Source organism: Symsagittifera roscoffensis, chromosome 7, assembly GCF_963678635.1.
Source record: "Symsagittifera roscoffensis chromosome 7, txSymRosc1.1, whole genome shotgun sequence".
Taxonomy (NCBI): domain Eukaryota; kingdom Metazoa; phylum Xenacoelomorpha; order Acoela; family Convolutidae; genus Symsagittifera; species Symsagittifera roscoffensis.
In genome coordinates this window covers 32,759,052-32,772,475 of record NC_087068.1, presented here as the reverse complement: position 1 = coordinate 32,772,475, position 13,424 = coordinate 32,759,052, and the positions used below count along the sequence as shown (strand labels likewise).

At 39.6% G+C, this 13,424-nt stretch overlaps 1 protein-coding gene across 1 annotated transcript in view; it reads left to right on the top strand.

Annotated features, from left to right (window-relative positions):
* Nucleotides 1–8,341: 8,341 nt before the first annotated feature.
* LOC134851012 (signal peptidase complex subunit 3-like) overlaps nucleotides 8,342–13,424 on the top strand; it is a 43,410-nt gene continuing 38,327 nt past the window's right edge. The window contains exon 1 of the mRNA XM_063866891.1: nucleotides 8,342–8,362. The gene's annotated coding sequence lies outside the window, so the exon portion shown is untranslated. The remainder of the gene's footprint in view (nucleotides 8,363–13,424) is intronic.

Sequence of the window (13,424 nt, the reverse complement as noted above, 5' to 3'; positions counted from 1 at the left end):
TGCCCGAGTTAGAGGCCCTAATGTCCTGTATTGTATTAGGAGGAAGATGCGTATCCTCCACCTGGTAAATTTTAGCTTTTTTAGCTCAGGTAAGACCAAAAGTTTCCGGGGTCGGAGGGTTAGGTGGGAAGTCATGAGCCTGCTTATCCCGAGTCCCTGTGACCAAAAATTGTTAATACATTAATCTGGTTAAACTACCAATTTCCCATCTTACGGTCAAATTAAAATTTCGAAGTTGACATGCACTTTGGCGCCATTCTGGTCTAATGTCACAGTAATCATAACATCTTCCAGGTGAAAGATTTCAAGGGAAGGAAACGTAATATCAGTGATAACTTTCGGACCAAAGACTGATCCAAAAAACTCATTAAGCAATTGTGCTTTGAATGCGAGCGTGGTAGCATTTTGTCAACAAATTTCATGACAGAGGGATATGAAGAGGCTTGGGGATAGTTTTAAAACCAACTTTTTTTCGATATATTCTAAATAACTTTTGTAAATTGAGGTTTTGTCGTCATTGAGATTAGTTTATTGTAAAAACTCTGACGATACTCATAGTTGCGAAAACACATTTAAAATTTACTTAAAATCTTTTGCAAAATTGGAATTGTTTATATCCATGTTTCTGGATTTACATATGCATATGCAGCAGTAGTCGACAAAATCCCCAAAAACAATAGAAGATATCCCTGCAGTCCAAGCTGCTGAATTTTCATAACAATAATACTCTGTGTTATTTGATTTAAAAAAGGAAAATTGAAAAAAAAAAGACTCGAGTCAGAAAAGCATTCGAGTTATGTCACATTTTGTAAAAAAAAATTCTTGCTTTCTGTTTAGGGTACAAAAGTTTCGTTATTTGAATGGCCTGCTAAAAAAGTTCTGCCAACAGGTTAGGTACAATATTGACAGTTGGGCCTCTAGCTTAAACTCAAACGGGTCATTGGATGTTTCTGGGCTTTTAAATCTATGAAAACGATGTTCTAGTTTGTTTTTTGTCTGTTTTTGATTTTTCACAAGTTGATCTTTCACAACTTAGTCTAAATGTTGTGATAAACTTATTAAATAGTTTCATGTGATATGATACGCTCATAATGGTACGCTTGTAAGAAGAAGGCTCGGTACTGGATTGTAGAGACAAGCTCGTCAAGCTGCGATACTCCCCCTCTACCCGGATTTCCCCGCCGGAACCTCCACCCGTAAAAAACCAGGTTGTAATCGCTTTCATTTCTTTTTTGTTATTTGTTTTTTAAATCCTTTTCTCTACAATCCATTTTATAACCTATTCTGTCTCTTGTTTTGACTCAATTGTACCCTATTTAGTGAATGTCGCTGCCGAAGTACAGGCCGAAGTGGCTACTCAAGTGGAGAAGGAAACTGGTAATAGGAACCTCAAGGACCAAGTACTGCAGCCCCAAAGATGTCGAAGCCACGGTTCACTCGTACAGAGATGCAAAGCTAGTCGAGCTTGCCGCTACTGTTTCGCGCTACCCCTCGCAGAAACTGAACTGTGTTCTTATAGTAGCCGGATTTAATGATAACTCATCAACGGTTTAAAACTTTGCTAATGATTGGAGTTTTTTAATAAATTTGATAATTCATAAGTTTATCCCAAACACTAAATATCCCCAAAACCATCCTCACTGCAATTCATCACTTCATAAACTGAAAAATTGGTGATCTAAATAACTCTTTGTTTCACCTTATTAATACATTTTACCACTCAAGAATCAGAACTATTTCCCCCTACGTTAATTTTAGTGCAAATATGTTTTGTAAAGATGGTATTTACTTTTCTTTTTATAGTAAAAAAATTTCAGTTTAATGCTCTCTCAGCTAATTTGTATATATTCACAATAAAATTACCCTCCTCGTTGCTAAATTATGGCCGATCAAACGAACTGCCATGTTTGCAAACGCCACCTCCCAAAAGGAGGCATATGGTGTGTTTTTTGCAAAGCTTACATCCATGTCTCATGTAGCGGGCTACAGAGCAGCAAATTTTATTCCCCTGCATACACTGCACCCCCGAGAACTTTGCAAAAGAGCCCAACTCCACCAACAGACCAACAATCACAGCCCCCATCACAACTCAAAAAGAAACATCACCGGCAACACTTCTTATCGCAACACAATCTTATCCAACGCCCCCAGCAATCATCCTTCGACCCCTGGAAACTTATCGATCAAGAATTTGAAGGGAAAATAAATGACATTTACAAAAATATCGTTAACTAAAAACCGCGCTTCATAAATCTAAGCAAGAACAAGCCCGGTTTTCAATTTATAGAACTACTGAACCAGCAGCTGTTATCATTAGCAGAAGAAACACCAAATTCTAACGTCGCATTGAAAGCAGCAAAAAGTCTCCCACATCTGCTGCTCCCCAAAACTAAATTAGAAAGAAACGGATCAAACTCTAAAACACTAAGCCGCGTACACTTAAAACACTTAATAATAAAACACTTAATAATAAAACGCTCTAAAACACTTCATAATATTTCTATGGAAGCAAGGCCTTTTAGAAGACTTTTTCACTTAGGCAGAAGCTCTCCAAATTAGACATCCAAAACAGAAGAAGTCCGAAATAAACGAGGAAATTAAGCAATTTGATAAACTAATGAGTACAGGCAAAATTTCTGCCGCCATTGGCTGCCTTTCAGACAAGAAAACAAAAGGAGTACTTCCCCTAAACTAAGTAATTGAAAGAAAAACAGTCCTTAATATCCTGAAAGAAAAACACCCTCAAGCCAAAACAGCGAAGGCTAACTATATAACTGAAGTAAGTGAAGACACAATGCCATACCACCCCTCTATATTCGAACAAATAAACGCCAAGACAGTTCTAAAATCAACCCTGAAAATTCACGGACGCCACGGTCCCTCAGGTCTAGATGCGTGCGAATGGAGAAGGATATTGACTCACTTCAACCAGACATCCATTGAACTTTACAAAACAATTGCTAAACTATCATATAAAATAGCTAGTAAAGTTCTCCTCCATGAAAACCTAACGGCGTAAAACTCGTGTCGCCTGATACCTCTGGACAAAAACTCAGGGGTACGGCCCATTGGTATCGGCGAAATTCTGAGAAGAATAATTGGCAAAACAATTACCCAATGTATAAAATCAGACCTTAGGCCAGAAGTGTGGAATCGAATATGCTATCCACAGCTTGAGGAACTAGTTTGAGAAACCGGAAACGGACGTCATACTACTTATTGATGCAGCAAATGTCTTCAACTCGCTCAATACAGAACTTGCTCTAAAAAATGTAGAAATCCTTTGTCTGGCACTACATCATGCGCTGGCCGACACAAATAAACATCCCTCAAATCTATTTGTCAATAACACGGTTTTGACTTCTACCGAAGGCACAACGCAAGTTGATCCACTCGCAATGCCTATGTAGGGAATTGGAATATTCCAACTGATTGAGCTCCTGCAAAAACTAAATGTCACACAAAAATGATACAAGGATGATGAAAGCGCTGCACGTGATCTCAAGAGTCTCTGCGCAATACTGGACAAACTGGATGTGCACGAAAAGGCTTTACAATACAATGTGAAGCCTTCCAAGTGTCAACTCATAGAAAAAGAAAACCGTAATGACAGCGCCATAAAAGTGTTCGAAGGCTCAATAATTACAATGGTAGACGGTTTTAGAGTCCTTATCGGTTATAGGAACACCATCAGCATGCTATAAATACATGTAAAGCGAAAATGAAAAGACAGCTACCCTAACTGAAAAGCTTTTCAAAATAGCTAAAATAACACCACAAAATGGGTAATCCTGCTACACAAAGGGAGTTCAAAAAAATTAAGCCTGCTAACCAGAACAACTCCAGAAGCATTTAAGAAATTGGATGGAAATTTCCATTACTACAGAGCGTGATTATAGCAAAGTGCCACCAAATGAGCACTTTTATATGGGAGTTAGAATGGAAAGACAACAAGGTTCGTACCTTTACACTACGCTCGCCATCTAGGTAGTAGAAATTTCCTGGAAAAAAAAACTTAAAAAAAAATCACGACTTATATGAATTTTATCGTGATAAACTTTGCCGATGTATTTATAAAGCGTTGGTACGGCGCTATCCAACCTGTGCACGTACCGTCGCGTGACGGAAGGGCCCATTTTAATTAACCTTTTTAAAAAAAAAATTGTAGGACCTATCAATCCCGGCTCATTCTGAGGTAAGTTCGAATTAATTTAAAGATTCTTTTCTTTCTGCGAGCCGATTAATGAGGATGTGCTTGCTAGTTTAAGTTAAACGTTATACCCTGTTTTTTAAGTCTTTGACTTTCAATAGATAACTGATTGATACGGGACAGCCGTGGTGGTCCCTATAGTATTAATGCGATTCCATATCTTCAAGGATAGCCCTATTCGAAGCATATTGATTGCAGACTCACAAGCCAGACGTTTAGAATTTAGCAGCATCAACATCCTCTCGTTACCTGGAGCTCAAGTTCACGATCTGTACAGGTTTGTGCCAGCAAAAGATCATTACGACAAAATTGTAATATTCGCGGTCGGAAACGATCTGTACAACGGCTACCTACCATCTACGGCAAGCGTAGAGGAAGTAACTGATCGTATAGTCAGCCTAGTAAACCATCTGCTCCACGTCTGCGAACGTGTCTTTGTACTTGGCATTCCCGCTCGATATCCCCCTGAAGCCGAACGCCAATCGATTCAGGACCACGACCTCATCCGACACTTCTCAATAAATCGAAAGATAGAAAAATAAGCAGTTGGCGCTCGTTGGGTTTTCCGAGGCCTATCTGAACAGATTTACTGTGAGAACCACGTCACCGAGCGAGATCACGTCCACCTCAACGAGTCAGCTTTGAGTGGACTAAGAAGTATTTTGAAGAAACGGGTCTTATACGAAGACTATTCTGTAAGTGTCAGCGAGCGACGACCCAACACTTACGAGTGCAATCGAGCGACCGGTTGTCTGTGGGGATCATACACGGGATAAGGTTAGAGCCCTCGTTTAGACTCTAACAGATAGGTCTCCTTTTCTGGATTCACCGTTGAAGTCAAACCCCTCCCTTCCTTTTTTCCTCTCCGCTGTTTGTAAGGCTTGGCAAATAGGTCTCCCTCTCGGGATTCATTGCAAGCAAGTCTTACAGCAAGCAATCATTTTCTAGTAGACCCATATCGATATAATGGGTGAGACCAGGACGCGCCTTGGTTCGGTAGATGCGAAGTACTATCCCTCACTTGATCAAATCCTGTCTGCTCACGACGATGATCTAAACAAGTTCCTAAGCAAAACGAAAAAAGATAACATTGTTTGTCTATTCAGAGGGAAACCTCCAAGGGTAGCTACATCTCAGCACTGTTGAAACAGAAAAACTCCGAAGATGATAAAACATGTGAGGTGATGATCTCCGGTATACCGGAGTTCAAATCTGTCAGCTCTGAAAAGAAGCCCAGACAGCTAGACATAATACAACACAAAGAAAAAGCCATGATTTCAATCATGGAACATCTCGAAATACAAAAAGAAGCAATAACATCAGCAACACGTGTGAGAAAATTCAGACCTGAGTCGATAAGACCAAGAACATTTTTAGTCAACTTTCGCAACAAAATGACTACATACAAGGTACTTGCGAGTGCCTTCAGACTGAAGCAATACGATGGTACCGCATACGAAAAATTCAAAGTGTACATCGGCAAATCGTTAAATAAGACCGAGCAAGAACAAGAACCCAAAACCTTGAAAAAAAGAAGAAGTCTGATCGAAGAAAACACAGATCCTAGCCGATTAAAAGTTCGTGATTTAGAACTCTTCCTAGATGGAGCAGTAGTAGATTTGAGTGAATGTTGACTTTCTTTGATTTGCAAAACTGACCAATTTACCGATTATTTGATTCTTACTTTCAATACCCGAAGCTTAGTGAACTCAAGTAGCCGCACATCTCTATCAAACTTTGTCTTCACTAACAACTTTGACATCATCTGTTTAGGCAAAACATGGCTCACAATTAACTTCAGCGAATCCGAACTATTCCTCCCTGGCTTCAATATCTTTCGTTCTGACAGAAACACCAAACAAAATGAAAAAACAGCCCACGGTGGGGTCCTTATTGCAACAAAGTCTACGCTTGGTACGCTTGTAAGAAGAAGGCTCGGTACTGGATTGTAGAGACAAGCTCGTCAAGCTGCGATACTCCCCCTCTACCCGGATTTCCCCGCCGGAACCTCCACCCGTAAAAAACCAGGTTGTAATCGCTTTCATTTCTTTTTTGTTATTTGTTTTTTAAATCCTTTTCTCTACAATCCATTTTATAACCTATTCTGTCTCTTGTTTTGACTCAATTGTACCCTATTTAGTGAATGTCGCTGCCGAAGTACAGGCCGAAGTGGCTACTCAAGTGGAGAAGGAAACTGGTAATAGGAACCTCAAGGACCAAGTACTGCAGCCCCAAAGATGTCGAAGCCACGGTTCACTCGTACAGAGATGCAAAGCTAGTCGAGCTTGCCGCTACTGTTTCGCGCTACCCCTCGCAGAAACTGAACTGTGTTCTTATAGTAGCCGGATTTAATGATAACTCATCAACGGTTTAAAACTTTGCTAATGATTGGAGTTTTTTAATAAATTTGATAATTCATAAGTTTATCCCAAACACTAAATATCCCCAAAACCATCCTCACTGCAATTCATCACTTCATAAACTGAAAAATTGGTGATCTAAATAACTCTTTGTTTCACCTTATTAATACATTTTACCACTCAAGAATCAGAACTATTTCCCCCTACGTTAATTTTAGTGCAAATATGTTTTGTAAAGATGGTATTTACTTTTCTTTTTATAGTAAAAAAATTTCAGTTTAATGCTCTCTCAGCTAATTTGTATATATTCACAATAAAATTACCCTCCTCGTTGCTAAATTATGGCCGATCAAACGAACTGCCATATTTGCAAACGCCACCTCCCAAAAGGAGGCATATGGTGTGTTTTTTGCAAAGCTTACATCCATGTCTCATGTAGCGATCAAAACTCGTTAGGCTGATGGCCTAAAAATGGTAACCTATTACTAAGCCATTAACAGACCACAAAAATAACTGGCAGGGTCAAGACGGTTAAAAACAAGTAGAATTAAGGTAACTGAAAACAGCGAGTCGTCATTAGGTACTTTTTCTACGCTCCGTCATTGTGTAAAATCTGGGCGAGTGTTACATATACGTTTTTACGGCGCTCCTGGGTGGGCCTGTTAAAAACAATAGACCATCATGATCAGCAAACGTTTCAGTGACGAACCCTCCACTCCGGGCGTATGCCCGAGTTAGAGGCCCTAATGTCCTGTATTGTATTAGGAGGAAGATGCGTATCCTCCACCTGGTAAATTTTAGCTTTTTTAGCTCAGGTAAGACCAAAAGTTTCCGGGGTCGGAGGGTTAGGTGGGAAGTCATGAGCCTGCTTATCCCGAGTCCCTGTGACCAAAAATTGTTAATACATTAATCTGGTTAAACTACCAATTTCCCATCTTACGGTCAAATTAAAATTTCGAAGTTGACATGCACTTTGGCGCCATTCTGGTCTAATGTCACAGTAATCATAACATCTTCCAGGTGAAAGATTTCAAGGGAAGGAAACGTAATATCAGTGATAACTTTCGGACCAAAGACTGATCCAAAAAACTCATTAAGCAATTGTGCTTTGAATGCGAGCGTGGTAGCATTTTGTCAACAAATTTCATGACAGAGGGATATGAAGAGGCTTGGGGATAGTTTTAAAACCAACTTTTTTTCGATATATTCTAAATAACTTTTGTAAATTGAGGTTTTGTCGTCATTGAGATTAGTTTATTGTAAAAACTCTGACGATACTCATAGTTGCGAAAACATTTAAAATTTACTTAAAATCTTTTGCAAAATTGGAATTGTTTATATCCATGTTTCTGGATTTACATATGCATATGCAGCAGCAGTCGACAAAATCCCCAAAAACAATAGAAGATATCCCTGCAGTCCAAGCTGCTGAATTTTCATAACAATAATACTCTGTGTTATTTGATTTAAAAAAGGAAAATTGAAAAAAAAAGACTCGAGTCAGAAAAGCATTCGAGTTATGTCACATTTTGTAAAAAAAAATTCTTGCTTTCTGTTTAGGGTACAAAAGTTTCGTTATTTGAATGGCCTGCTAAAAAAGTTCTGCCAACAGGTTAGGTACAATATTGACAGTTGGGCCTCTAGCTTAAACTCAAACGGGTCATTGGATGTTTCTGGGCTTTTAAATCTATGAAAACGATGTTCTAGTTTGTTTTTTGTCTGTTTTTGATTTTTCACAAGTTGATCTTTCACAACTTAGTCTAAATGTTGTGATAAACTTATTAAATAGTTTCACGTGATATGATACGCTCATAATGGTACGCTTGTAAGAAGAAGGCTCGGTACTGGATTGTAGAGACAAGCTCGTCAAGCTGCGATACTCCCCCTCTACCCGGATTTCCCCGCCGGAACCTCCACCCGTAAAAAACCAGGTTGTAATCGCTTTCATTTCTTTTTTGTTATTTGTTTTTTAAATCCTTTTCTCTACAATCCATTTTATAACCTATTCTGTCTCTTGTTTTGACTCAATTGTACCCTATTTAGTGAATGTCGCTGCCGAAGTACAGGCCGAAGTGGCTACTCAAGTGGAGAAGGAAACTGGTAATAGGAACCTCAAGGACCAAGTACTGCAGCCCCAAAGATGTCGAAGCCACGGTTCACTCGTACAGAGATGCAAAGCTAGTCGTGCTTGCCGCTACTGTTTCGCGCTACCCCTCGCAGAAACTGAACTGTGTTCTTATAGTAGCCGGATTTAATGATAACTCATCAACGGTTTAAAACTTTGCTAATGATTGGAGTTTTTTAATAAATTTGATAATTCATAAGTTTATCCCAAACACTAAATATCCCCAAAACCATCCTCACTGCAATTCATCACTTCATAAACTGAAAAATTGGTGATCTAAATAACTCTTTGTTTCACCTTATTAATACATTTTACCACTCAAGAATCAGAACTATTTCCCCCTACGTTAATTTTAGTGCAAATATGTTTTGTAAAGATGGTATTTACTTTTCTTTTTATAGTAAAAAAATTTCAGTTTAATGCTCTCTCAACTAATTTGTATATATTCACAATAAAATTACCCTCCTCGTTGCTAAATTATGGCCGATCAAACGAACTGCCATGTTTGCAAACGCCACCTCCCAAAAGGAGGCATATGGTGTGTTTTTTGCAAAGCTTACATCCATGTCTCATATAGCGGGCTACAGAGCAGCAAATTTTATTCCCCTGCATACACTGCACCCCCGAGAACTTTGCAAAAGAGCCCAACTCCACCAACAGACCAACAATCACAGCCCCCATCACAACTCAAAAAGAAACATCACCGGCAACACTTCTTATCGCAACACAATCTTATCCAACGCCCCCAGCAATCATCCTTCGACCCCTGGAAACTTATCGATCAAGAATTTGAAGGGAAAATAAATGACATTTACAAAAATATCGTTAACTAAAAACCGCGCTTCATAAATCTAAGCAAGAACAAGCCCGGTTTTCAATTTATAGAACTACTGAACCAGCAGCTGTTATCATTAGCAGAAGAAACACCAAATTCTAACGTCGCATTGAAAGCAGCAAAAAGTCTCCCACATCTGCTGCTCCCCAAAACTAAATTAGAAAGAAACGGATCAAACTCTAAAACACTAAGCCGCGTACACTTAAAACACTTAATAATAAAACACTTAATAATAAAACGCTCTAAAACACTTCATAATATTTCTATGGAAGCAAGGCCTTTTAGAAGACTTTTTCACTTAGGCAGAAGCTCTCCAAATTAGACATCCAAAACAGAAGAAGTCCGAAGTAAACGAGGAAATTAAGCAATTTGATAAACTAATGAGTACAGGCAAAATTTCTGCCGCCATTGGCTGCCTTTCAGACAAGAAAACAAAAGGAGTACTTCCCCTAAACTAAGTAATTGAAAGAAAAACAGTCCTTAATATCCTGAAAGAAAAACACCCTCAAGCCAAAACAGCGAAGGCTAACTATATAACTGAAGTAAGTGAAGACACAATGCCATACCACCCCTCTATATTCGAACAAATAAACGCCAAGACAGTTCTAAAATCAACCCTGAAAATGCACGGACGCCACGGTCCCTCAGGTCTAGATGCGTGCGAATGGAGAAGGATATTGACTCACTTCAACCAGACATCCATTGAACTTTACAAAACAATTGCTAAACTATCATATAAAATAGCTAGTAAAGTTCTCCTCCATGAAAACCTAACGGCGTAAAACTCGTGTCGCCTGATACCTCTGGACAAAAACTCAGGGGTACGGCCCATTGGTATCGGCGAAATTCTGAGAAGAATAATTGGCAAAACAATTACCCAATGTATAAAATCAGACCTTAGGCCAGAAGTGTGGAATCGAATATGCTATCCACAGCTTGAGGAACTAGTTTGAGAAACCGGAAACGGACGTCATACTACTTATTGATGCAGCAAATGTCTTCAACTCGCTCAATACAGAACTTGCTCTAAAAAATGTAGAAATCCTTTGTCTGGCACTACATCATGCGCTGGCCGACACAAATAAACATCCCTCAAATCTATTTGTCAATAACACGGTTTTGACTTCTACCGAAGGCACAACGCAAGTTGATCCACTCGCAATGCCTATGTAGGGAATTGGAATATTCCAACTGATTGAGCTCCTGCAAAAACTAAATGTCACACAAAAATGATACAAGGATGATGAAAGCGCTGCACGTGATCTCAAGAGTCTCTGCGCAATACTGGACAAACTGGATGTGCACGAAAAGGCTTTACAATACAATGTGAAGCCTTCCAAGTGTCAACTCATAGAAAAAGAAAACCGTCATGACAGCGCCATAAAAGTGTTCGAAGGCTCAATAATTACAATGGTAGACGGTTTTAGAGTCCTTATCGGTTATAGGAACACCATCAGCATGCTATAAATACATGTAAAGCGAAACTGAAAAGACAGCTACCCTAACTGAAAAGCTTTTCAAAATAGCTAAAATAACACCACAAAATGGGTAATCCTGCTACACAAAGGGAGTTCAAAAAATCTAAGCCTGCTAACCAGAACAACTCCAGAAGCATTTAAGAAATTGGATGGAAATTTCCATTACTACAGAGCGTGATTATAGCAAAGTGCCACCAAATGAGCACTTTTATATGGGAGTTAGAATGGAAAGACAACAAGGTTCGTACCTTTACACTACGCTCGCCATCTAGGTAGTAGAAATTTCCTGGAAAAAAAACTTAAAAAAAAATCACGACTTATATGAATTTTATCGTGATAAACTTTGCCGATGTATTTATAAAGCGTTGGTACGGCGCTATCCAACCTGTGCACGTACCGTCGCGTGACGGAAGGGCCCATTTTAATTAACCTTTTTAAAAAAAAAAATTGTAGGACCTATCAATCCCGGCTCATTCTGAGGTAAGTTCGAATTAATTTAAAGATTCTTTTCTTTCTGCGAGCCGATTAATGAGGATGTGCTTGCTAGTTTAAGTTAAACGTTATACCCTGTTTTTTAAGTCTTTGACTTTCAATGGATAACTGATTGATACGGGACAGCCGTGGTGGTCCCTATAGTATTAATGCGATTCCATATCTTCAAGGATAGCCCTATTCGAAGCATATTGATTGCAGACTCACAAGCCAGACGTTTAGAATTTAGCAGCATCAACATCCTCTCGTTACCTGGAGCTCAAGTTCACGATCTGTACAGGTTTGTGCCAGCAAAAGATCAATACGACAAAATTGTAATATTCGCGGTCGGAAACGATCTGTACAACGGCTACCTACCATCTACGGCAAGCGTAGAGGAAGTAACTGATCGTATAGTCAGCCTAGTAAACCATCTGCTCCACGTCTGCGAACGTGTCTTTGTACTTGGCATTCCCGCTCGATATCCCCCTGAAGCCGAACGCCAATCGATTCAGGACCACGACCTCATCCGACACTTCTCAATAAATCGAAAGATAGAAAAATAAGCAGTTGGCGCTCGTTGGGTTTTCCGAGGCCTATCTGAACAGATTTACTGTGAGAACCACGTCACCGAGCGAGATCACGTCCACCTCAACGAGTCAGCTTTGAGTGGACTAAGAAGTATTTTGAAGAAACGGGTCTTATACGAAGACTATTCTGTAAGTGTCAGCGAGCGACAACCCAACACTTACGAGTGCAATCGAGCGACCGGTTGTCTGTGGGGATCATACACGGGATAAGGTTAGAGCCCTCGTTTAGACTCTAACAGATAGGTCTCCTTTTCTGGATTCACCGTTGAAGTCAAACCCCTCCCTTCCTTTTTTCCTCTCCGCTGTTTGTAAGGCTTGGCAAATAGGTCTCCCTCTCGGGATTCATTGCAAGCAAGTCTTACAGCAAGCAATCATTTTCTAGTAGACCCATATCGATATAATGGGTGAGACCAGGACGCGCCTTGGTTCGGTAGATGCGAAGTACTATCCCTCACTTGATCAAATCCTGTCTGCTCACGACGATGATCTAAACAAGTTCCTAAGCAAAACGAAAAAAGATAACATTGTTTGTCTATTCAGAGGGAAACCTCCAAGGGTAGCTACATCTCAGCACTGTTGAAACAGAAAAACTCCGAAGATGATAAAACATGTGAGGTGATGATCTCCGGTATACCGGAGTTCAAATCTGTCAGCTCTGAAAAGAAGCCCAGACAGCTAGACATAATACAACACAAAGAAAAAGCCATGATTTCAATCATGGAACATCTCGAAATACAAAAAGAAGCAATAACATCAGCAACACGTGTGAGAAAATTCAGACCTGAGTCGATAAGACCAAGAACATTTTTAGTCAACTTTCGCAACAAAATGACTACATACAAGGTACTTGCGAGTGCCTTCAGACTGAAGCAATACGATGGTACCGCATACGAAAAATTCAAAGTGTACATCGGCAAATCGTTAAATAAGACCGAGCAAGAACAAGAACCCAAAACCTTGAAAAAAAGAAGAAGTCTGATCGAAGAAAACACAGATCCTAGCCGATTAAAAGTTCGTGATTTAGAACTCTTCCTAGATGGAGCAGTAGTAGATTTGAGTGAATGTTGACTTTCTTTGATTTGCAAAACTGACCAATTTACCGATTATTCGATTCTTACTTTCAATACCCGAAGCTTAGTGAACTCAAGTAGCCGCACATCTCTATCAAACTTTGTCTTCACTAACAACTTTGACATCATCTGTTTAGGCAAAACATGGCTCACAATTAACATCAGCGACTCCGAACTATTCCTCCCTGGCTTCAATATCTTTCGTTCTGACAGAAACACCAAACAAAATGAAAAAACAGCCCACGGTGGGGTCCTTATTGCAACAAAGTCTACACTAAAATGCTA